General features: G+C 38.0%; 1 pseudogene; it reads right to left on the bottom strand.

The window, feature by feature from the left end:
• Positions 1–7,482: 7,482 nt before the first annotated feature.
• LOC139742868 (uncharacterized) overlaps positions 7,483–25,677 on the bottom strand; it is a 48,526-nt pseudogene continuing 30,331 nt past the window's right edge.

Raw genomic sequence — 25,677 nt, 5'->3', positions numbered from 1 at the left:
TGTACTCAGTTGTTAAAGGAAACCAAACCCAAAGAGCAATGTGAATTGAGTGAAAGAAGTAATATTAGCAGAACACATCAGTGAAATTTGATCAAAATCAATCGATGCAAAAGTTATGAATTTCTAAAGTTTTGGTGTCGGAACCGCTGGATGAGGAGACTACGAGAGGTTATAACGTCATGTGTGGACAACAATATATAGAAAATACAAAGAGAATTCCACAAAAAATAATTTTTCATGAAAATTACACATTCCATCAACTTGAACTGACATATGTTAAGGGTAGCAATTATTCCCCCTGCTTTCTGAAAGCGGTTAGTCAAGTGCTCTTTCATTAATGTCGAAGTTTCTTTATATTGTTGTCCTCACATACGTCATAACCTCTATAAGTGATCTCCTCGTGCAGGGGTTCCAACGCCAAAACTTAAAAAAAAATCACAACTTTTCCACTGATTGTCCGATTTTCCTCAAACTTTCACCGATGTGTTCTACTAATGTTTCTGCTCTTAATCAATCCACATTTCTCCTTGTTTTTTTTTAAATCTGCTATAGGTCTGTTGTCATCCGTAGACAGTGATAGAAACATTACTTCTAACAATGTCTAAAAAAAGGTGCGCTTCCCTGCAGCGATAAACCACTTTCATTTTCAAGTTGTCAATTTCTATCGTCTGCATTCATATTCACGTTTTACAAACCTTGCTTTTCTGTGGACCACTCTTCTCCAGTTATTCTTATCTATTTACCAACCTGTTGTTCTAAAGTATTTCACTCGATTGTAAATATTTTTTTTTTTATTACGTACTTTATGATCAACGCTGAATCATGTATTTCTTATACAACTTGATAAACAGTATGATTTGTGTAATTTATGCTTTATAAAATGTTTCATCCTTCTGTTTGATTACATGGAAATAAATGGTAATTGAATTGAATTGAATTTACATAGTGTGACTGGTCTATATAAGTCTGCAACCATTGTATAGGCTTAAACTTGCAGTTACTATGGCAGCAACCAATTAACAGCCAACCAGTTGTAAGCATTCGCTTCTTCGTTGCCACAGTATCCATAGTAACTGCGATCATTATGATTGAACACAAGTACCAACATCTCAAGGAAAAAGGCTTCTGTTTGGTAGAGATTGACCGATGCTCCAGAAGAAAAAAAAAAGATTAAAAATATTGAGAAAGACACAAGCTAGAGGTACACTATTCTCAGTGAGTATGCGCACAATGAAACTCTACCCAACGTCACAATAGAGAGAGGAAATCAATAAATAGGCTCCAGCCGCAGTCCAGTCCACGGTGACACCGCGTGTCACAAGGATGCCCGAATCAGACATAATTTCACTTCGCACATCACCACACAAAATTCCATTTACAAACAATTTAGGCTTGACAGTTTACGGTTTTTGAAGAATTCCAACAAGGCGTAATTAAAGGTGTTGGGAGAGTGTTTTTTTTTTCTCGTCAGATATTATACCAGTACAACATACTAAAAGTTTAACCCGTCCCGTTTGGGAATATATTCCTAGCTTATGAACGAATTATGTAGCACCAGTATAAGACGAAGAACAAGAAAAAATACAGGCAGGTGTACTCTTCAGGCACTTGAAAACTCGATTAAAAAAAACATGACCTTTTTGTGATCATTTCTTTTCTAGAAACTGAATTTAGAATGAATTCAAATCTATATAGATGGAAAATGAATGAAAAGGAAAAGATGAAGGAGGGATAAAAGAAGATCAAGAGGGAAGAAATGGAAGAGGTACAGAACAGAACAGACAGACCGACAAACAGACAGACAGACACAGACAACAAGACAAGGGACAGACAAAGATATAGGGACAGAGAAAGAGAATACAGAAGGGAGAGAAAGAGACAGAGAGGGAGAGAGAGAGAGAGGCATGCGTTCCAATTATGAAAGAATGATATATACCCGTAGGGTATATTGAGTTACGGTAAAGAAGAAGTCAGTTCTTCACGCTGTGTTATTTGTTAATGGGTCGACTAGGAGCCTCAGGCAACAAGTAATCCGTCTTTTCATTGGATGAAAGAATAGCTCGGGAAAAACTACCTTGCATAAGCAGTGTCCTATGAATACACTGAAACTGGTCTCTAAGGGTAAGGGGGAACGACCACACTACTTTTTTTTCTTTCTGTTTGTTTGTTTGTGTGTGTGTGTGTGTGTGTGTGTGTGTGTGTGTGTGTGTGTGATTCTGATCTTTTTCCGTATGCAAATAATAACAATCCTTACAAGTGAACAACACATTCCTTCCTCATTCAGGACATGACCTTAATTAGTGCAGTGAAAATAGCCCATGCAAATTACGACCTCACCATCAACAATATCGACGTAAAATATATCGACGTGGGCAATTTTCGCTATCCTGCTCATTTTGATTTAGGGAAAATGCACTGCAATTTCAGAAGTAAGTCAGTTACTAGGAAAATGGGGGACGGTGAATGTAACAAGCAAGTGAAAAAGAAATGCATTAGTATCACTTCAAAAAAAACATCGTATCCTCAAACACCCTTAACTATAAACTGTGACATATGCACATTCTTTTAGCGTTAGATTTTCTACCAAAATCGTTTTAAGTTTTTATAAGCCTTTCAACAACTTTTTTTTTTCAAGTGTGCAAGAATTGGGAAACACTTTTTCACACTTTTTGCTGATACAATTTTTAACAAAATCAATGTTTGTGTTTCATGTACCATTCTTGACTGATGATAGTTACAAGAGCAAGAAAAAGAAACCCGTCTCTTCAGATGATTTTGTTGTTCAAAGAAACCAAGGGTCATTCGTATGTCTGGTTCTAAAGCGACTTGAATCGTCATCATTATTCTTTAGAAATTTCAGATCATGAATGAAAGAAATGGCAGGTTTAATAGGTGCTTACCTTGGAAAAAACACAACGCGGTCAGCTGGCAAATGTCTACAAAGCAGTAGGCTTGAACGTAGCTCAGTTAAAGGAGATAGTAGAGTACCTGTTTGCTCAGTTCAGGTCCAGCGCAAGATCCGACATGGAACAATCGCAACTTCAATTATCACCTAAGGTTGAAAATGTTTGCATCTCAGCTGGAGCAAATGGAAACTCGTGCAAGGGGTGCCTATCGTAGTACTGGTGATTTGCTACAAGTCTGCTGATTAATATCCATCCCACCTCATGACATCTCTTTAACCTTTAGATTTCAAGAAATCAACCGAATCATCTGCGTGCTCATGATGCTGTGAGAGACAGGGTTGTCATCATGCGCAGACGACACCCAACCCTCGCATTTACGCAATAGAGTCCCCGACTTCCGATCTGGTAGCACGCCTCGAGCCGTATTATAAAGAGTGTCTCTGACTCAGGGCGCATGCGCACTCCAACGCGGAGCGCTATATGCATGTGATTGTAATGTACAATATTATAGTGTATTGTATATTGTTCACGAGATCCATCAGCTCTTCTTGTAGGAAAAAGTGACTTGCTGTAGCAATGCTTCTCTTAACTCAGCGTCTATTAGTTGAATATCCATGTACAGTAATATTTTAGAATTGGAGGGCCGACGTGACTGCTTAAATCGGAAATCCTAATTTAGAAAAGTGATTTGATTTTAAACCGTTGTCAAGGCCAACATGTCTGTTCGCAACTAATAATGCAATAAACTATGGTAATAATTTACGTATAAATGCAATGACACGTACTCTTTTCATGCATATACGTGTAATGTATGCATATGATGTGCTTTTGACATTAATTATGTTAAGAAATAAGCATATCTAATTCATACATGTGAGAATGAGAAATTAACGAATGCTGGGTAACTAAAGGCACATGCACTTATTACAACTAGTTTGTAGCTGCACAGGGCTGTACATGATTTAACATCAAGTGCATGTATCATCAGTGCATGTGTATATGTACGTGAAATGGATACCAAGACATTGTTAGGTTTTTGATTTGTTATTGTTGTGGTGGGGTTTTTTTCTCCTTTTTTTTCCGGATTCTGACAAGCATTAAGAGTTTTACTGCAAAGCGCACTAGTATAATATATATACATATATACATATACACACATGTATGTATATGTATGTATATAAATATTTGTATCATAAGTCAGTGAGATATACATGCATACATATATACAGAAGGGAGATTAGGTAGATATGTGTGCAGATACTATGAATATGTGCTTATTCATTCTGTTTGCGGCAGATGTATACGCATTTAGAGTTGCAGAAAATAAACGTTTTGATGTGATGTATTGCACAATGAATAACAGAATAGATAAATTCAACTTGACAGAATTTGTCATAATAAACAATCAAAGCGCTCCAGACCTTTACATGATATGTTAATATATATTTTATTCTCTCAAAGAGTGTTTTCTTAATTATTGCGAAATACAAAAGATAATGACACAATATCGTTGATTGTTTGAAAATGACACCAATAAAAAGCAGTTACAAATCAGAATATCAAAATGTGACACTCAAAAGAAATGCAGTCTTAAAATGAGTTACAGATTATGAACAAAAACCAAACTTATGCTAATAGCGATCAAATTCCCAAATGAAGCATTGGAACCAAGTTACGGCTCGCACAACATTTTCTTTAAATCATTCCGGTGGAAATTCTTGAATACTCAAGCTTCACTATCAATGTTGTTTGCCATATGCAAGTGTCCTTTCTGCAATTTTTTGTTTGCCAATTGTTCTTTATTCGTAAAAAACAACAACAACATAAACATATACAGTGATCGCTATGAGCAAGTAAATGGAGGTATATTCAAGATTAACTAGCAACTTCTTCTGAATCACCAAGGTGATAATGTAATAAAACCATCAGGCTTGTTAATGCAAAATTGGTCAAACTGCTGAACTCAAACAGCGATTATTAAAAGTACTATTCTAACTCGCTGTTCTCAATTGTACCTGAAGTGAAGCAGGGCATACTAACAGCTAACCAGCACCGGTGTATCGATGTGCTTTATAATCGCTCGCATGTGTTACATTTCACCGTCGGAATGAATTCGAAAAAAAAAAACAAACCTTGAAAAGGTTTCACGAATATGCGTCATGTTTCTGCATGAAAACTATCCTTTTCTATAATATTCAGCGTTTGGAAATACTGTCACTTACGTTACCTCCACCTGCGTCGTTGCATGATCGCCTTGTCAAACGTCTGTGCATTTTGGTACTCAACTTATACTCTATTGTCTTACATAAAAACTGCTTAACGATGATTTATTAGTCATCGTAAAACCGTTATCATATCCCGATGTTTCGTATCTCACAGCTGTCATCTATCACAACATTATACAACATACATGTAAACACTATAGCATGTGTTTATCGGCCCTTGACTGTCTACGTCCATAAAGGGAATCTATTTTGTCAATGTCTGTAGGTTGTTTTTTTCCCATGCAAGAAAAGGTAGTATTTTTTCTTTTCATGCGCGACAAAACTCTGTTACAATCAGTATTCTTCCTCGTTTACATAAATTAATAAATTTTTGTTCTTAAAATCTCATGTCAAGTTTCGTTTGTGGACAATGAACTGTTTGTGAATTCAAGTAAAAATACCATGTCAACCTTCGAAAGACAATGTAGAAAAAAACACCTGATCGCCGACTCGTTGTATACTAAAGGAAATCATGACACTATGCCATGAATAGATAATGACGAATAACAGATCACAACAATAGATATTGCGTAACTTCTCAACCTAAAACCGTCGCCAATGAATCACGGAAATTCATTCCACATGTGTAACAATAAACACGAATGTATGCATGAATGCACGTGTGTATTAATGCATGTATTTATATATTCACACTTAAAATGGAAGCTCATGGATGACAATGGTAGATACAGCATACTGACATTAAATTGCGTTGTGCAGTTTAGTTATAAAAAAGTGCTCTACTTAAAGAACCTACGCAATGTAAAGGCATGTTGACTCGTGTAAAAACAGCTATTACACCCTTACCATCACTCATGTGGCCAAAAGGGTATCTAAATATGTGCCATATATTTTATAGTAAAGTCTATACTTTTTTCTTCAGATTACTTGGAGATGCTCCTCAAAGAGTAAGCAAGCAAACAAACAAAAATAACTTCCATCATCAAACAACTGTCATCATCTTGCAATTATTACTAAAATATTATGAATAACGAAAGACATTGGAATGCACCTTCCCTTAACTGAGCATAACTCGCAAGTTTCCATGTTAATGAAGAAAAATAGTGGGAAAAAAAAGAATGACTATGAGAAGACGATACGTATTTAGATATACTTTTGGCCGAATAAGTGAAGATCATTGTTTTATGAATCGACACAAGTCAACATGTATTTGCATTGCACGGGTCCTTTAATCATGTCGTGACAGACTCCAATAAGGACTTAAGTTACAGTCTAGATTTGAATGTGCACCAAACTAGTGTATTATGTCACATCCACTTCAACACTTGAGGTGAGTGTCAGAAAGGCACTGCTGTTCATCACGTCGTTGCTGAATGCGATTACCTCTTACCATTGTTCCTTTTTCCCCATTATCGTTCCAGTTTTGCGCGATGAAGCGTCGAAAATGCTATGTGGCTACCTAATCAATGCCGACCTGACCCTAATCTCGAGCTTGAAAGTCAGTTTCGAGATGTTCATGGACATGATTTGCAAGAGAGATAGTGTCTTCTAAACTACTCTTCTCTGCTATGCAGCAAACAAGTAGGTTTAATTTGTATCGCTAAAATATTTCAGAATGAAATGTATTATATACACAGGGGATCAAGATGATTACAATGATTTCCAACTAGAAAATGATTTCGTTTCAGTCTTTTAGCCACACTGTCTTGTACCCTTTTGTGAATTTCCTTTATGTTATTTTCCTTTTGTTTTCTTTAGACAGAATACATCCTAATTGCAAGCGTAAACGTTATCATAACATCATTACGTCTTGCGAAGGCAATATGAAATATAGTGCACTTTACAAATGAAAACATGTTATACGTAGAATAAAACAAATGTCATTGAAACAATCGACAGGTATCATGTTAATCAAAAGCAATGTAAATATGAAAATTCTCTGATACCTTGATTTATAAACATACTCTTTCTTTTTACATGAAATATTACTTAAAAATGACTTTGTCGGAATCAATCTACGAACCACGAGAATTATTTGATATACCCTGTATATTCCTTACATACCTTTAATTTTCGTTCACTATATCAGTGTCTACGGAGATATCGCACACTTTCCCCTCCTCTAAACCAAACGTCAGTCTTCCTTAATACAGAACGTGAATGATGTCATGGCGACCAAAGTCAAAAGTGCGAGTGGAGAGTTTGTTTGTTGTTTGGGGTTTTTTTGACTGGATTTGAATACAAATGCATAGATTCTCCATTGGGAAACACAATCATTGCATTGAAAACCAATGTGTTAAACCCCACCACGAAAGACACGGTATACATGACATTTATATATAATGCTGATGTTATGACTTGTACTCGTCGTCTTCCCGCCGACAAAAGTAGCAGCAGGCGAGCAGGAGAATGACAAGGAGGATGAACGCCAGAACTCCGAGAATGGCGAAGATAATGACCCAGTTTTCTTCTATTGTTCCGAGCTGCGGAGCAGCCGTCGGCCGCACAACAACTGTATGAAAATCAGTGAAAAGCTTTGTCAATTCCTAAACCCTCTTAACCATAATCAACCAATGCTGTGATGAATACATATATTTATAGAATATTACATACATAATAAATAATATAATATAAAAATATATGATGTAATATATATATATATATATATATATATGTATATATATATATATATATACATTATATGTATACACACATATATTCATTTATTTTTTGGTGGTGAATATATATTTCATTTCCTGTAGTGTCTCATTAAGAAACAACATCATCGTCTTTATTGGGCTCTGAATCATAATTTGTTCCTTTTTCCAAAAAAAATGCTTTTAATCTCTCTTATGTCACATTGTCACTTCTGACATTGTCATTATCAACATTATTCTTCTTCATATTTCAGTGTCATCAGTATTATCATCATACAATAATCACTCTCAATACACCGTGTAGTATATTTTTATCATTAGTGGTTGTAACGATAGGGGTAGTAATAGTTGTATGACTGCTCTACAAACTTCTTTGAATATTGCCACTTGAACAAACCATGACTTCAATCGCTCTATGCTATAGTGATTTTTTCGCTGCTACCACGACGACTTACGTGTTTCGCAGTTTGTGCCTATCGTATCCGTCGTGCAGGTGCATCCATAAGAGGCGCCGTAGTTCACACACAGACCGCCATTCTGACAGGGGTTGGACGCGCAGTGGTCAATTTCTATGGGTGAGACAGGGATTTTGATAAGTTAGATTGTGACGTTGAAACACTCCGGTGATATAATACGTCTTTAAACTCTGTAATTTCGGTTTTGTTTTGTGTTTTCCCCACAATCTATTCATTGCTTCCAGTTATATAACACTTTGAAAGCAGAATCAATGTGATTATTTACACTAGAATGGTTTGCTGTTTTGCAAATTGCCCCACATCAACGTAAATATGCACCGATTATGTAGTGTTCTAATAGTGGCCATGATAAAAATCACGGGCACACAATTTGGGTGGGTCTCGAACCAACGATTTCCTTATTACTAGACAGGCGTGGGTAACCAATAGACTACCGAGCTTTCGCCGGACAGCCTGCAGTGCTGGTTCATGATGCTGGTTCTGGAACATGGTTAGAATTGTTCGGCATTTTGCGAAATCGGCATTTTGCGAAATCACGTCGATCACTACATCATCGGAACCGACAGTGTGAAATTATCTTGTACACTGGAAGTTTGGTCGACTCATGTGAAAGATGAGAGCTCTGTTAAACTAAGCTCCACCAGCTCATCAAGTCCCGCATCAAAAGGGAACGACTTACGCACGAAGAAGACAAGTTTCTCGTCCTTCATGCTACTGCTCTTACAATTTCCATGACACACACACAAAAAAAAAACATTATCAACGCCGAAGAGTTGTCAAAATATCTTCACATACAGTCACACACTCGTGTCCCTGTCTTAGGGTCAAGTGTAAAATTTCCGGGTTGTTTTAATCGTCCATCTTAGTGTTAGGTGTCTGAGTTATGGTGTCATGTTTTACAGAGTTTCCGTGTCTTATACCTTGTTCGCAGTACAAGCCAGTGTAGCGACTTGCATCGCAGTTGCACTCGTAGGCTATCTCGGAGATGGCTGTACATGACGCATTATTCTGGCATTTGTGTGCAACGCATGGATCTTCCCCTGTCAAAAAGGAAAACACAACAACAACAATAATAATAATTCCGAATCATAACGAAAGTTGGATTCTCTCTTCATCTGACTAAGATACCTGAAGATGACAGTTTAAAGCGTGGAGCTTTGATAAAATCACGTAAAAAGTTGGAACAACAAATTTCACAGCACGTTATAATGATCGATAGCCTATCAGTAAAAGTACCACATAACAAGCTGCAACGTAAATCTCCTATGACAAAGGTGGGAAGATGGAAGCCAGCATAATCATTAACAAAAATACGCAGCAAGTCGATTGAGTTACATGTCTTTTGAACAAACGTAAGTAAAACTTTCTTAGATTGGAGGGATACTTTGGTCTTCTAAATGTTCTTCTCACGGGCATAATGACTAAACTTCTGGATACTATGATTATCTCTCTCTGAAAGTCTGAATGTTTGATAGTTTGTTCTGCAACCATTAATCACCATACACGCTACGCGTATACACAGTCAAGTATTAATATTGGTAAAATATCCCATTCTGTAAACTTATATGGAAACTTGCCGCTTGCAGCTGACTTGTTTGTTTGTTTGTTTGGGTTTTTTTTAACTTTACTTAGAGCAGGTGGCCAAGAGAAAGCCCCGTCGTTGAATTAACGTTTCAACAAAAAAATAATAAAGACTAAAACTTACGTGTCGAACACAGGGCTCCGGTGAATCCCTTGAGACAAACACATTGCGAGACGCCATTTTGCTTGATACAGGTACCACCGTTCTCACACTGAATACCAGACGAACAACGCAGGGCAGTGTCGTCGGCTGCAGAAAAAGCCACAAAAAGAGAGAATAAAATAAAATAAAATAAAATAAAATGCGACAGACATGGAGAAGTAATAGAAATCACTGCAGTGGCAGACGTAGTAGTCGCAGTACCGATGCGGTGGTAGGAGTTGTTGGTAAGACAATGAGGTACAAAGAGTAAAAGGATTCCTACATAGTATTGCAACAACAGGTTACTACTTCGTTTGTTTGTTTATTTATTTGTATGTTTGCTCTGAATTTACGGCAGAGGCAATATTGTAATGATCAATAAACAATCATTAACGATTCTCACCCGTTCTGCAGTCGTCGCCTGTCCATCCTGAGGGACATATGCACTGATAACTCCCCCGAGCCGGTTCCATGCACACTCCTCCGTTGGCACAGGGTAAGCTCCTACACGCCAGATTGGCTGAAGGATAATTTTAGGGAGAGGTTTCAATTACGGTCTTTACTTTATTTTCTTTCATTCATAGTATTCATGTCGATAATTAACAAGTTAACAGTTGAAAGTAATTATAAGTAAGCATAGGTACTTTTTACAATCGTGTAGGAATCACGTAAATAAGCAGTTAGGTCTACACAGTAAAATGGCCTAGCGTCTTAGGTGTGTAGTAAAACAACCTACATCGAATATAATGCCTTACCATATCGACAAAAATTATGAGCATAATATGTCACTTCCTTAATGGACAAGGAAAGACTTTCTTTTATCAAAAACATTAGTGGAGAGATGTAGCCTATATGATGAACAGTTGCCATGGAAACATACTTCCTCTGCAGTCCGGTCCCATGAGGGCGGTATCGCAGTCGCACGAGTATCCGTTAATCTCATCAGTGCAGGAATAGCCATTCAGACAAGGACCACTTGCACACTCGTCAACATCTATACAGGAAGGATAAAAAAGAAGTATGTTAAACAAAGACACACATGGTAGGGAAAAGAGTGGAAGGGGAGGGGATGAGAGACTAGTTTCTTTTTAAGCGTAAAATGGAATTACAGGTATTCCTTTTTAGCGTTGGCCAGAATAATTTTCACTTTCTTACACTACCCTAAACCGAGTCAAAACAGAAACATGTCTAAAACCTAAAGGTGAACGCCTACATTCTACCGTTTCTTTGACATGTACTACAGTAATTAACATTTTGTACAAGAATAGTCGTGCGCCACGAACAATGTAGTGCGGACGAGATATATGATGTGCTCCTGATGTTATCACATAATTATTATGCAGTCACACTTGGAAAAACTGTTCACTTCATACACCCAAAAATGCAAGTTATCTTTTTTATATAGCTGATACTGTTTGCTTTCTCCTAGTGTGATTGTTATTATTAAAGATAGATTTATGATTTTGATGTGGATGTATAAACCTTAACCGGCACTCACCGACTTCGCAGTCAGAGCCAATGTAGCCATCCTCGCAAATGCAAGTGTACTGAATGCCGTTGTCCTGTGGCGGTACACACATTCCGCCATTCTTACACGGGTTGGTGTCGCAGATAGTTTCGCCGGCACCTGTTTTAAGGTAACAGAAATGGAAAGGGAAGAATTAACATTAGATTAATTTTGGTAATATGGGGTGCAAGATTTTCAAAAGGCAGTTGTGATTAACAACTGGTTGTAAGAGAATTGCAGAATTGCAAACACATGTAATGAAACTTAATCTTTGGTTTAAACCAGTTTGCTGAGAGGTGGTTTCTTCTTTGTCTTGAGATGAAAATTATACAGTGTACTAAAGAAAAGATACAAAATCTCTATCATCACAGTATCTTTGCAATGGTTCAACACGTCAATGTAATTCTACTCCTTGGAATCTGACCTTTTGTGACAGTGGAAACCTTGTCCAGTAGACACCCCGTTGAATTTAGAGGTGGGTTTGGTTAGAGCAATTATACAGAATAAAGTTTTTTATGTAACAGCCGTGTAACGTGATTTTGGCACCACGGCCTTTGGGAAAGCGTCTCACATAAAATATTCTGCTTTTCTTTTGTAATTGATTTTACAATTATCATCGTGTATGTTCCTATTCTTCCTCTTCTTTTTCTACGATCATAATTTTCATTATAAGAACGAATTCAATCATTACCATTATAAGCACCGCGTACTGTAGCAGTAGAAATAGCATCGTCATTATCAGCAGCATCCATATTACTGTATTATAATGATAGATGTCACAGACTTACTGATTTCGCAGCGATCGCCGCTAAAGATATCACAACATTCACACCGGTACATCCCCTGGCCATTGATGCACGTTCCACCATTGAAGCACGGCTGACTCAAGCACTCGTTGATATCTGTTTCACAGCGCACGACAAAGAAGTGTAAAACCAATGTAAGAGGAGTAGTCATCCCATGCAGTCATTTTTACAACTATTTAGTTACACATGGTACATTTCCTTTGTTCTAATGTTCTTCAAAATAATGATGCGTTAAACTCTGGTCTGTGTAGTTAGATTAAATAAAAAGGTATTAAATTCTAATCTATCGCAATTCGGGAAAACGCATGGAATTTACATCAAGACTGAATATCGTGCAAGGATAATCATTCACGGAGCTTACCAATATTACAACGATCGCCTGTCCAGCCAGTGGCGCATGTGCATTGAAAATCGTCACCGTTCACTTGGCAAGTTCCTCCATTGGCGCACGGGGAGTCGTCGCAAGGACCACTTTCAGCTACGTCTAAACATGAAAATGAGTGGATCATCGTCATTTAAGGGGCTTCCTCGAAATTGTATTGTAAACTTAGTGTAATGATCACGATAACTGCCCGTTTTTTCAAGCAACCAGTAAACAACAGATTTCACACTGATGTTATTCAATACTTCAAATTCACGTAACAGAGGAAATTTCGGAACGTTCACAAGTAATTTACTGTCAGTACCTCCTGTGTATCCGTAAGTGATACTCGTATTGTTCCGACTCCTTCCTCCTCTTCTATCAAAACCCAAATAACTATTTTTTATGTGTGTGTGTGTGTGTGTGTGTGTGTGTGTGTGTGTGTGTGTGATGCCTCGTGCTACCTTCAGAGAATACTTTCACATCATTTTCCAAGTTCCTTCATTGTTTCTACTTGAACTAATTGTACTACAACTCCCACTTCTCCCATTAATTTACTAATACAGCCACAATAACATTCCTCAACTATGATATTATTCTTTTCACAGCTGCGTTTACTGTCACAACTACTTCAGCTACCATCTCTACCCCTATACGTCATTACTTTCACAATTCTTCTATTTTTACTACAATTGTGACCAGTACGAGTCACGACTTCTACCATTTTATTCTGAGACGGAAACAAGAAAATCAAACGAGTGGTAGCATTATACATCGCAATACGACGGATCCCCTCAAACAGCTCTCCATAATTAAAAGCCAAGTGTCTTTTACGCGTCTTTTTATGGTGAAGTTTATGTTTTACGGTTACATGGTTCAGTTCAGCGCAGTTCATTTAGTTTTATTTCATGGCCTTGGGCATACTCACTAACGACCAAACACGCATCATCTGTAAAGCCCTCTGGACAGAGACAGGTAAACCCGCTTAGATCGCTGAAACACTGGGTGTTCTCCGGACACGGGCTGCTGGCACAAAAGTTGATCTCTGAAATATGCGAGAAACAGATGAGCGATTATTTGATTCATAGGCATTTCTTGAATTAATGCGTGCTTTAAATATTGTACTGTAATGCACTGGCACAGAGTAATTGTCAATGTTTATCATAACGTCAGCAGTGAATATTCAATTCATGAAACACGTGAGTAGTGAATATTTTTACTTCGTTCCATTTCTAACTATGAAGTAAGCTTGATCGTGTTGATGCACTTAGTAATTGGCTCATAATATTGTTAGGGTCTCTATTGAAGAAAGAAAACAGTGGTTGATAAAGACGTCATACCGATTACAGTTTCGCACAAGATTCCGGTGTAATATCGATCGCATAGACAGTCAAAGCGGTTGACACCGTTGACACATGTTCCTCCATTCAGACACGGGTTGCTGGTGCATTCGTCAACAAGATCTGTTTGCAGATGAAACGAAATGTCAAAGGCAATATGAATGATGACTCCGAAAGAATGTATGTGAAAGTGACAACAGGTCAAGTGTTTCTCACTTTTAGGGAATAAGAAACATTGTAAATTCATGAGAACAATGCAGTGATGTCTCAAACCAGGGATAAATTTTTCTCTTCCCACGTCATCTTGACTCTCGCTCTCTATTGAATTCGGTGTGATTCTAATTGACAATCTAAGTAGGAAAACCAGGTATGACGTTCTTTCATCTCAAGCATATCACCAGGTTTCGAATTTACATAAAGAATAATAGACTCATCTCGGTTTATGGTCCACCATGGATGCGTTTACATTCTGCACATCATATACTAACAAATTACATTATCTTGTGATATTCTACAGATGAGGGACTGATTCCGGAATTTGCCATAGCACCCTCTCTTAGATTTACATTTTTGATATCATAATCAAATACCATAAATCAAAGTAATCTCATTGACTCTCTGTTCGATTCTCACTGAAAGTTACGATTGCCCAATGCTGTTCTTTGGAGAGCCACCAAACTGTAAGTAGTAATCGGTCAAGTCAATTGAGATCGAGTTATCAGACTGGGCGATGTGTGAAAGCATCTTGAAGGGAATGCTATTTTCCAGTGAAAGAATCTTTTTTGATGTTGTAATTTGCACTCAACGGGAACACTTCCACTCTTTCCAATCGAAGGGTCACCAGCAGGTGTGACGTGGAAGAGTTGGCATAATCCCAACTTACCGGCATCGTCAACGACCGTATAGGTGACTCTGAAGCCGGCCTCTGTTTTGCTCCCGTCTGAAGTAAACAGCGTCCACACCAAGTTGTCTGTCGTTAGGAAAGAAGGCGGCAACTCGAAGCCCGACGCGTACACCACGCGCGAGCCGAGATCACTGACGTCCAACCCGTTGCCAACGGACACGTAGTCGTAGTTGATTTCGGTGCCCATTGCGTCGAAGGAGACGAGGATGTGGCTGCCTGGAGGAGTGGTAACGTACCACAGGCAGTAGCGATTGTTGTCGTAGTTGGCCGGGTAGTTGGGAGAGCTCAGGGTGAGTTGACGGTCGGCTGTGAGGGTGTAGTTTCGACTGCAGCTGCCAGCTATAGATGCACGAAAGAGTATATGACTAATATGATAACTTCCTCACGCTCTGATATCCTATAATCAGATCTGTCGATCTTGGCCTTGGCCCCCACAAACATCATCACAAGATATCAATATCATTCGAATGCAAATCGCAAATTTAAAGTGATATCCTCACGGCAGACATTCGTTAAAAAACTTGGTCAGTATCATAACATATTAAGGCTATACCATGTATTCTACCCTCTCTAAATTTGTCAAATCGAAATGCAGTCGTCTGTTTGCGAATGTTTTCACTTCATATATTCATGGTTAGAATAGAATCTCAGATCCGGAGGATGCAATACTCATAAGCACATTCTTATTGCATTAATTTATGAAATAATGTAGACAAATTGTGCGAATAAGATCTCCGTCTCATATCGACGTTATTGCATTGCCTTTGTGAAGAATCACCATCTAATTTGCCTTTTCCACTTATGTTGTAATTTCTGCCTTTCCGAACCGTTCCTGAATCAGAACACAGAACCATCTAAAAGATACATTCAAAAGGTCTAGAGTAGCACAGGGCACTAAAACGGATGGGAAATGGTTCCGGGATATAGAGAACTTACCGAGTTCACATCGGTCGCCACCCCACTCCACGGGGCACTGACAGATGAAGCCGTTGACTTCGTCTATGCAGGAGCCTCCATTTAGACAGGGGTTGCTCGCACATTCGTTGATGTCTTGAAAAAAAAAGAGATGTTAAATTCAGAGGTCACATTCGAGTGTGTTCTCTCCCTCCATTCACAATCAAAACCACCGATGACATCATATCATATGACTTCTTTGTCGTCACTCTCAATCACATATTAAAGATTCTTTGTCAAATACATCACTTCTACTTTTTATGTGTTTCTGGATACATGAGTTGGAATTCTGGCATCTTGTAAAGAGATGACACTTTGTCTTCTTAGATTTCTGAGGAAACTAATCAATTACAGTTGTAACTACACTGAGCATGAATTCATACTTGCAGAAGGCAGTTTGATATCTGTAAATCTTAAAAGACAGGATTGTGTTAGGAAAGAGTCACCTAATGCCAAAAAAAAAAAAAAAACCAGTTTGTGTGTGTCCTCTACCATGTCAGGATTGTTGCTGAAAAAGCAATGAGACATTTATTTATTGAAACAGCTGAACTCAGTTTGGCCAAAACAAACAAACAAACAAACAAACAAACAAACAAACAAACAAACAAACGCTGGAGCTAGAGGAGCAAACTAATACAATTTTGTGCTTATTCGGAGAACAGACAATCTCTATACATACTTACTCTCATCACAAAGTATTCCTCGGTAACCAGGGGCACAGGAGCAGGTGAAACTATTAACAGCATCTACGCAGTCACCAAAAACACAAGGGTTGCTGTCGCATTCGTTGATTTCTGTGGCAAAATATAACAGATTGTGATATCTCAAACTGTATTCCCTCTGTATATTCCTCAGATTTCATGTGGTACCTTTTCTGGCTTATCGCGAAGGACAGACACACAATATACTTGTTACGTAGGCAAACTTGCGGAATGACAAGGCAACGTGAGAATATTTACAGGGATAACGTGTGGATCAGTGAGTATTTTGCGTACTTTTTGAGATGAAAAACGGACTGAAAACATCTTAATCACCGTAGATTTCCTACGGAACGTTGATATCATTGCATTGCTTTCTTTTTTTTTTTTTTGATTGATATTAATCGAAATATATGAAGAAACCCCAGTCTTCATTCAGGAAAACATGTCCAACAAACTAAAATTGGTTGAGCCCATACATGTTAGTCACTCTATTTTTTGATACCATATATGTGGTATACAATTGGCGTTACAATTTGTAATCATGTAAGGATGGGGAGGAGATGTAACCAACAGCAGTATATATTATGTAGATTACCTGTATCACAGAGATTCCCAGTCCAGCCTGATAAACAGATGCAAGAGAATCCATTCACCATGTCAACGCATATTCCTCCATTCTGGCAAGGGTTCTGTTCACAGTCGTTGATATCTAGAGGGAAATAAATATGTCACATTATTTTCATGACATTTCCAAGTGAAGGATTTAGATTCAAAAGTTCTTGTTACTAAAGACATGTCGAGTGTAGAAATCTTGGGCTGTCCAATGCGGCATCAGTACTGAAGCCATTAGCGAAACTCTGTCGTATCTGCGTGGGCTGTTTCATTGCAGTAAAGAAAATCATTCGGTGTGACGACTCGAATCGAATTCATAGTTTCGACTCAAGACGTTACGAATGTTTAACGAGCGACAAATCAAATAGGCCATCATTCTTGTACGTAGACTCAGTGCTAATCAAAAGGATCCGATCCCCGAGATTTCGGCGGGTGATAGTGTTTACATTAACGACATACGCTGATAATGAGCTTTGGTGTACTGGAAACTTTAAAAAAACTAGATATATCGCTACGGCGACTGATATGCCTCCTCCATAATGCATGGTTCTCCTAATAGGTCTATAGTACAATGTCTTGACAATGTGTGATGACAGTTTCAAACAATTGACAAAATATTAAAATGACAGGTTTGACACAAATGTGCTAAATGTTCACTTTCCTAGAACTAGGTTCAATTGGATGAATGATTAAAATGTCAGAGTGCAGGTATTTGGGGAACTGATGATTTTTACTTGACTTTTGACCCTTTTATAAGTTTATGCATTGAGTAATTTTTCAAGGTATTGAGAAAAAGTATAATTTCAGTATCAAATGGGAAAATAGCATTATCTAAACCTGGCCTTTGACCTTTGACCTCACAGTTCCAAAGAGAATCACTGTTAGGTTGAACATGCATAAATATGTAAGTTTCATGATGATACCTTGAGTTACTTTTGAGATATGGAGGAAAAAGTGCAATTCAGCACTTTCACTTGACCTTTTACCTTTTGACCTTTGACCTTTTGGCAAGAAACTTCCCACAGAATATATATTGGGTAATACATGTATACATCAAGTTAAAAAAAACCTTCATTCATTGCATAAATATAAGGAAAGTAGTGATATTTTGAGGAGTTGACCTTGACCTTTGACCCCCCTGACCTATGACCCATGACCCCCAACTTCCCTAGATAATCACTGCCCATCGGCACAAGCATATATACTAAGTTCCATGAAGATACCTTGAACCATTTGCGAGATATGGAGAAAAACATGAAATTTCAATTTTTTTTTTCACAAAATAACCTGTGACCTTTGACCTTTTGTTGTGTAATAATACACAAAGTTATCACTACCCCCTCCCATTCTATTGATGACTGGATATACACCACCAGTTCACCTCCACCAGTCAATGACCCCTACCAATACTCTCCACCTCATCCAGTGAGTCATCGACCTTCATCATCCCTTGGGTACTTCTAGCCCCACCTAATTTACGACCAGGCTAAGCCAAACCTAAACATCCTGCCGTTCCCCCATTGATTACTTAGAATTGTTGTTCATTCCAAATCCAAGAATACTACCTCCTTTATAAAACTAGTCCCGCCTTTGTTCCTATAACAACCAAAGTTTTGCCCAATTAAAACCCCTCTTTAACATGAAGACTCCACCCCATTCATCCATTCATAGTGTGTAACCAACAGTGTATTACTCATGATTGAATGTATGAAGTGAATTACAAGTTGTAGAACATGCAGAGAAGAAGACTTGGATTCTGACGCTCTAAGAGAGAGGATCGCCTCCAAAACGCCTCTCAAGTAAAGCACACGTATGGAAACTCAAATGAACTGTGTCGAAACTCATTTTTACTATGATGTGTACCTCTCAGAATTAATATCAACCGATCCCAAGTAGCAAAACATCCGCTACACAACATGGTGGAGAATCCGGCTTAATTGGAATAATTCATCACAAAAACATTGGGGAGAATCCAGTTTCTTTGACTTGACTGCTACGAGAACAAGGAAACACTGCTGATCAACATCAGCTGCTGCTAAGCAAAACAAAGTTGTGGAGAACTGCTATCTATAACCAGTAAAGGGAGCAAAGTTTCATCTTCCCAGGACCAGTAAATTTTTGTCTTGCTGTACTGTGGACGTCAAAGACTAATTGACGAAACTTATCATTGCACAATTTGCCAGCTCTGTAACAACCCTTCAGTAGACCCGCTGGATCAACATTTATGATATTTAGCAACCACCCGTTTTGCCTGACTGAACTTAAATTTCGACAAAACACTGCCATGACGAATCATCCACCAGAACTGAAGATGATTGATACCGACGACCTAGACAACGAACTACCCCTATTACTACAGGATTGACAGACTGATCACCCCACCGCTGATGACAGCCAGACCTACCAGACGACGTCCATGATGTATGTTTCCGCGACCACGGCTGCACAACACGGACATCGCCAACTAGCATCGACACGCGAAATAATCTACTCAACCCCAACAACGGACAACAACTAGCGCGACCCACAGCAATTTCGTAGATTGACACTTGGAATGACTGATTCATCCCTGAAATTGATTTTCTGTACAGTGACACTTTGATTAGAACATACTTATTTCTTTTTTCTTTTTTGTAAATTTTACCTTCTTTCGACACATCCTCGGCATGCTATGTGTCAACATTTGTCAAATCCTTTATTATGACCGGTAAGTGAAACACAATTTCATTGTTCCAATTTGAATGAGAGCGAGCACAAGAGTGGAATATGGAGTATACACTGCCTATTTAGAATTTGGCTAGATTATTGACACTCTGCACTAACTTCTATACCATTGGATGCTGCACTCACTAGAGATAAACTCAATGGTATAATTTAACTCTCTTTTTCAACAATCAAGAGTTTCTCATTCTGTTATTATAAAAAAAAATCACTACCAGCATGGTTCAACAACATGCAAAACTATATCCTTTCATTTTCACCATGTAACAATGACATAAAATGTGTCCTACCATAAAACTAACAGACCCAATCACGTTTCCACTGAACCCAGACTCGACGACAGACAGAATGAAATGCAATGTGCCCCCAAGGACCATTGCCGAGAGAAACAGTACTTGAACCGTTCACCCCTAACACTCCTGACCATACATAAATTGTATACATGGATATTGTAGCTGGACAGCTCAAAACAAAATGATATCGACAAGACCCCCCCCCCCCCCAAAAAAAAAAAAAAGAGACAAGACAGGTTGACCAGTTCATGACAGCCTCCACAAGCAAAATTAACATTACTTCATCTACAGTACAGGTTGGACATAAGATAATACAAGGATACTATACACACCCATTGTAATTCAAAGAGAAAACCATAGAAGACTGACCAATTCTCGTGATGATTGTATATTATGTAAATAGTCTCATTTTTCTCTTATTTTCAAGTAGCACAGAGTTCCAGGCGAACTAAAAAATCGTATTCTTATGTGACCATGTTATGTTATGTTATATTGTTATGTTATGTAACTTCCTTTTAGTGTGAAACAAAGGTTATGTTAGGATAGTCATCCTATCCATTAAATGTTGACTACGATTATATCTTTTGCAAGACAGTATGTTCAGTTTTGAACGATATTAATCATTATGTGGCATCAATTTGATGTGTAACGAGCTTGAATGACTCGTTTAAATGATACTAACAAGTTTGAAAGTACTTGTTCAATCGTTCGTCAATTTGACATTAGTATGGAAGAGTATGGAAGGAAACCTTTGCTTAACAGGATAGGATTGATGGTGAATTTATTCTATGTTGATACCTCAAAATGAAGTATATGGGCCCCTCTTAACATAGACGCTATCAATACCTTGAGTATACCTGTTGACCTTCCACCATATTGATGAGATATTCAGTAGCCTATGTTTGATGAAATTTGAAGTTATTTCAGCATACTCTTTTGTGAAAGATTTGATCAAGTATCTAGTTCAATGTGGATTGATGGATGACATTTGACTCAATTTGATTGTTTCTAGTAATATACATGTGACATGACAAGTTTGAAAGTACTTGTCATGAACGATAATTGTTTCATTAAGTGAACATTCATTTACTTGCAAGTTGAGATTATACTTGTTAGAATTAAAGCAAGCTTGAAAGTGCTTGTTTCCACGTTCATTTCATGTTTTAATTTTTATCAATTGGGAAATTTGCATATATGATTAAATAGGAAAGGTTTGTAAGCCATGACATTCTATGATAGTCCTTCAAAATTGAATGACATTTTGCCTGGATCATATACTTGACTTTTATTCCTTGAGCGTTCCTATTATCTTCCCAATGATTTTATTACGAAGACATATGTATGGATAGTGCATTAGATACAAGCACTCAAGGTTGTTATTTGGATCAGATTGTTTATCGCACTACACAGAATAATGACCAGCGAATTGTTTTTACTCTGTTTTGTGTTACATGAATTGCCATTGTTTTATGATAGGCAAGATCACATTAATGATTTGTCTACAGTGCATAAGTCTGCACAACATTTTGTAAATACATGTATTATTATAGTGCATAAGTCTGCACAATCTAATTTGACTTGCTTTAAATCTATATCCTCAAAATGGTAAAGACATTATTGAATATGATATCTTAATTTGGTAACTTGAATAGTTCCCAAAATACAAACAAGACAAGGATATTTCACTCAATGGTAAAATAAGTTCATGTATCATACACCTCCTCGGCATGACTAAGTCTTTTAAGCAGAACTTAAAGAAGAACTTAAATGTCTTCATCGTGCATTTCATATACAGTTATTGGTTTAATTGATTTAATTGTAAATTATTATTGTAGGGATTTGAGAAAGAGAGAAAGTATGAAAGAGTTTGGAACTATGATAAACGGTTTCACAAGCATGTTTTGTACATGGTCAATCGCCTTTAATTTTGTCACCCAGTATTGATACTGCTTTATCGTGTGTAAACCCATTCCCCCTCCAAAAAAAAAAAAAATAAGAGAGGAGTCTTAATTTCCAAACAAAAGGGATGTTGTGTAATAATACACAAAGTTATCACTACCCCCTCCCATTCTATTGATGACTGGATATACACCACCAGTTCACCTCCACCAGTCAATGACCCCTACCAATACTCTCCACCTCATCCAGTGAGTCATCGACCTTCATCATCCCTTGGGTACTTCTAGCCCCACCTAATTTACGACCAGGCTAAGCCAAACCTAAACATCCTGCCGTTCCCCCATTGATTACTTAGAATTGTTGTTCATTCCAAATCCAAGAATACTACCTCCTTTATAAAACTAGTCCCGCCTTTGTTCCTATAACAACCAAAGTTTTGCCCAATTAAAACCCCTCTTTAACATGAAGACTCCACCCCATTCATCCATTCATAGTGTGTAACCAACAGTGTAATACTCATGATTGAATGTATGAAGTGAATTACAAGTTGTAGAACATGCAGAGAAGAAGACTTGGATTCTGACGCTCGAAGAGAGAGGATCGCCTCCAAAACGCCTCTCAAGTAAAGCACACGTATGGAAACTCAAATGAACTGTGTCGAAACTCATTTTTACTATGATGTGTACCTCTCAGAATTAATATCAACCGATCCCAAGTAGCAAAACATCCGCTACACAACACTTTGACCCTGTGACCCTAAAATCCACACAAAGTATTATCCCCCAAGGATATACCCTCATACCAAGTTTGATGTAAAACCACCACACGGTTCTTGAGATATCGACAAAAACAAAACGGGACGGACGGACGGACGGACGACCCGAAAACATAATGCCTCCGGCCACTTCGTTGCGGAGGCATAAAAATAAGATTTACAGACACTACGTATAGTCATTGATGGTATCTTGGTAAACTTAAGCATAATTACAACAACAACAACAAAGAACAATTCAATTAAAAATCTGACCGCATGTCTGCGGCGATTACAAAATAGCACGATGAAAGTGGTAGAATATCGTAAGGTGGTAGAATTCGGTTTCGATCGTGCTTACTTGTTTCACATCGTATCCCCGTGAAACCCGCTGCACATTCGCAGGTAAAAGCATTGTCTCCATCAGTGCAGGTTCCTCCATTGAGACACGGATCACCGGAGCAGTCATCTCCCTCTGTTCAAACAAATACACGTAAATACAGATGATAAGCCAATGTCATGATAATTATATACGAACTCTCTACAGGTATTTCGCCAATGTGTTGACAAAATAAAAAAATGAGAATATCAATGAAAGGAAAAAAATAAAAGGAAATGTGCGTTGTACGTAAATATTGTTGGTAGGATTTTAAATCTTCTCTTACCATGCTTACAAAGATTGTACATAGATTGTACCTTGATTGCCTCTGCAGAAGACTCCATGACCTTTAACCACTGTCTTTGATCGTACTTTATGCAGCACTTCGTGGTATTGGGAGAAAAACATTCAATTCCTTACAAAGTGACAACTGGAGGGCACTACCTCTTGATACAGAAAGTGAAAGTACACTGGCACGATTCATCACACTCACCAATCTGGCACCTCTCTCTCCGGAAAACCCGGTCAAACAGCGACACTGGAAGCGATTCTCCAGGTTGTCACACGTCCCGGCGCCGTTCAGGCAGGGTTGACTGGAACACTCGTCAATATCTGGAAGGAAACATTTAAGCTAGCGTTATGGCATTTTATCATGTTGTGTGACCAAAACATATATAGTTCTATTACCATGTGATGTAGTATGTATTCGTGGGAACTAAATCATAGACTAGTCCTAACATCTATAAATTCCATTCTTGTATAAATCTTATATTCTTGTTAATTTCTCTTTTTTTTCATTCGTAACATCAACGTGATAGACATTGTAGACAAGAATGAGAACATACATCTCATGAAATTATGGCATACGTCTTAACGTGTCCCCGGTTTGGTAATGAGTTAATGCTTTGCAAATCACGGAAATGGTTCTGTTATTAATAACCCCCATTATGATTCGCACCTTCGTCGCAAAGGTCTCCAGTCCAGCCAGACCTGCAAGTCGCAGATGAATCCATTGACTTCGTCCATACATTCCCCGTTTACACAAGGGTTGCTGGCACATTCGTCGATGTCTATTCAAGAAAAAGAAACGAGGACCAGTGGTGAGTTCTGAACAGCTGACATGATTACGATACAAGACAAATTAGATATCATTTAAATGTGTTATCTCTTTCTGCAGAAAGTAAGAACTTTTCAGCCATTTCAAGAAGTTAGTCAACTCTAAAACATTGACAGCTCTCATGCAAATTAATCGACTGCAATTGCCAACTTTGGAAATTTCATGACCCAGGCACTATATAACCACTGTACAAGGAAGAGATGTGTTCAAGACTTGTACAGATAGCAGGACAAACGGAAGGATGAGTTACGATATTTCGGCAATATTCAAGTTTTTTTAATCAATTATTGGTTTGTTGCATTGATTTAATTGTTATAGTACAATCCAATGGCAAGTAAATGTCCACATACGGACCAAAAACGACTCTGAATATGAAGAAGAACAAACAGCGAAAAAGTAAAAAAGAAGCAGATACTATGGGTATGATGTAACGCAGGGATCAAATCCTATGAACTCAACTGATTTGACACTCCACACCCGGTATATCCTGGAAGACAGGAGCACAGGTAGCCGTTCTGCCGGTTGGGTACACGCCCCACCGTTTTGGCCACGCCGTTCGCTGAGGCATTCGTTAATGTCTGAGGGTGAGATATACACATGACGGTATGGTCAATGAAATAGAGAACCCGATACAATCTTTCTTTTATTTCTAGTCAACTTGAAATTGATATTCACATATAAGAGTACATTGATAATATAAAACTCATTTACCCAATGTCGATCCACGCTCTTTTAAGAAGGTATTATGTGCAATTACATAATGTCGAAAGACAATCATTTAATCAACCAGCTTGCGCATGTTACATCTCTTGTCTCTGTTCTTGTGACAAACCTCAAATAGGTACACATTGTTCAAGTAAATAAAGTAACTTTCAATTTACCAAGAAGGCAGTGAGGGCCATTCCAGCCTGAAGTGCAGAAACACGTGTATCCTCCGATTTCATCTTGGCAAGTACCATTATTCCCACATGGATTACTGGCACATTCATCCACAGCTATATGGGGAAAGGAAGATCAATTATGATTCATGTTACTTACAGTACCTAAGGTAAAATTCAAATATGAGCGATTTGAATGTTGGATTCATCATGGGTGAGGTATAAATGCACAGAGTATAATTATGGGTTAAACAGGGAATGTGACCCACCTCGTGTATGCGATTTTCTCGCCAATCAACCAATGATTTAATTCCTTTGATTCTATCATGCATGCTGTCCACGTTTTGCCAAGCTATTCTTTCTAATAGCAATACCCTGGCCTTTTCAGAAAGAGGCCCATAATATGTTTTAATTGCACATTATGCCTGCTGAATGATATATGCGCAAAAAACATAGTAAACAGCTAT

Source organism: Diadema antillarum, unplaced genomic scaffold, assembly GCF_040938485.1.
Source record: "Diadema antillarum isolate AM-2024a unplaced genomic scaffold, OU_Dant_1.0 seq00001028_RagTag, whole genome shotgun sequence".
NCBI classification, from domain to species: Eukaryota; Metazoa; Echinodermata; class Echinoidea; order Diadematoida; family Diadematidae; genus Diadema; species Diadema antillarum.
Note: the sequence above shows the minus strand (reverse complement) of the source record. Positions and strands in the feature narration are given on the sequence as shown.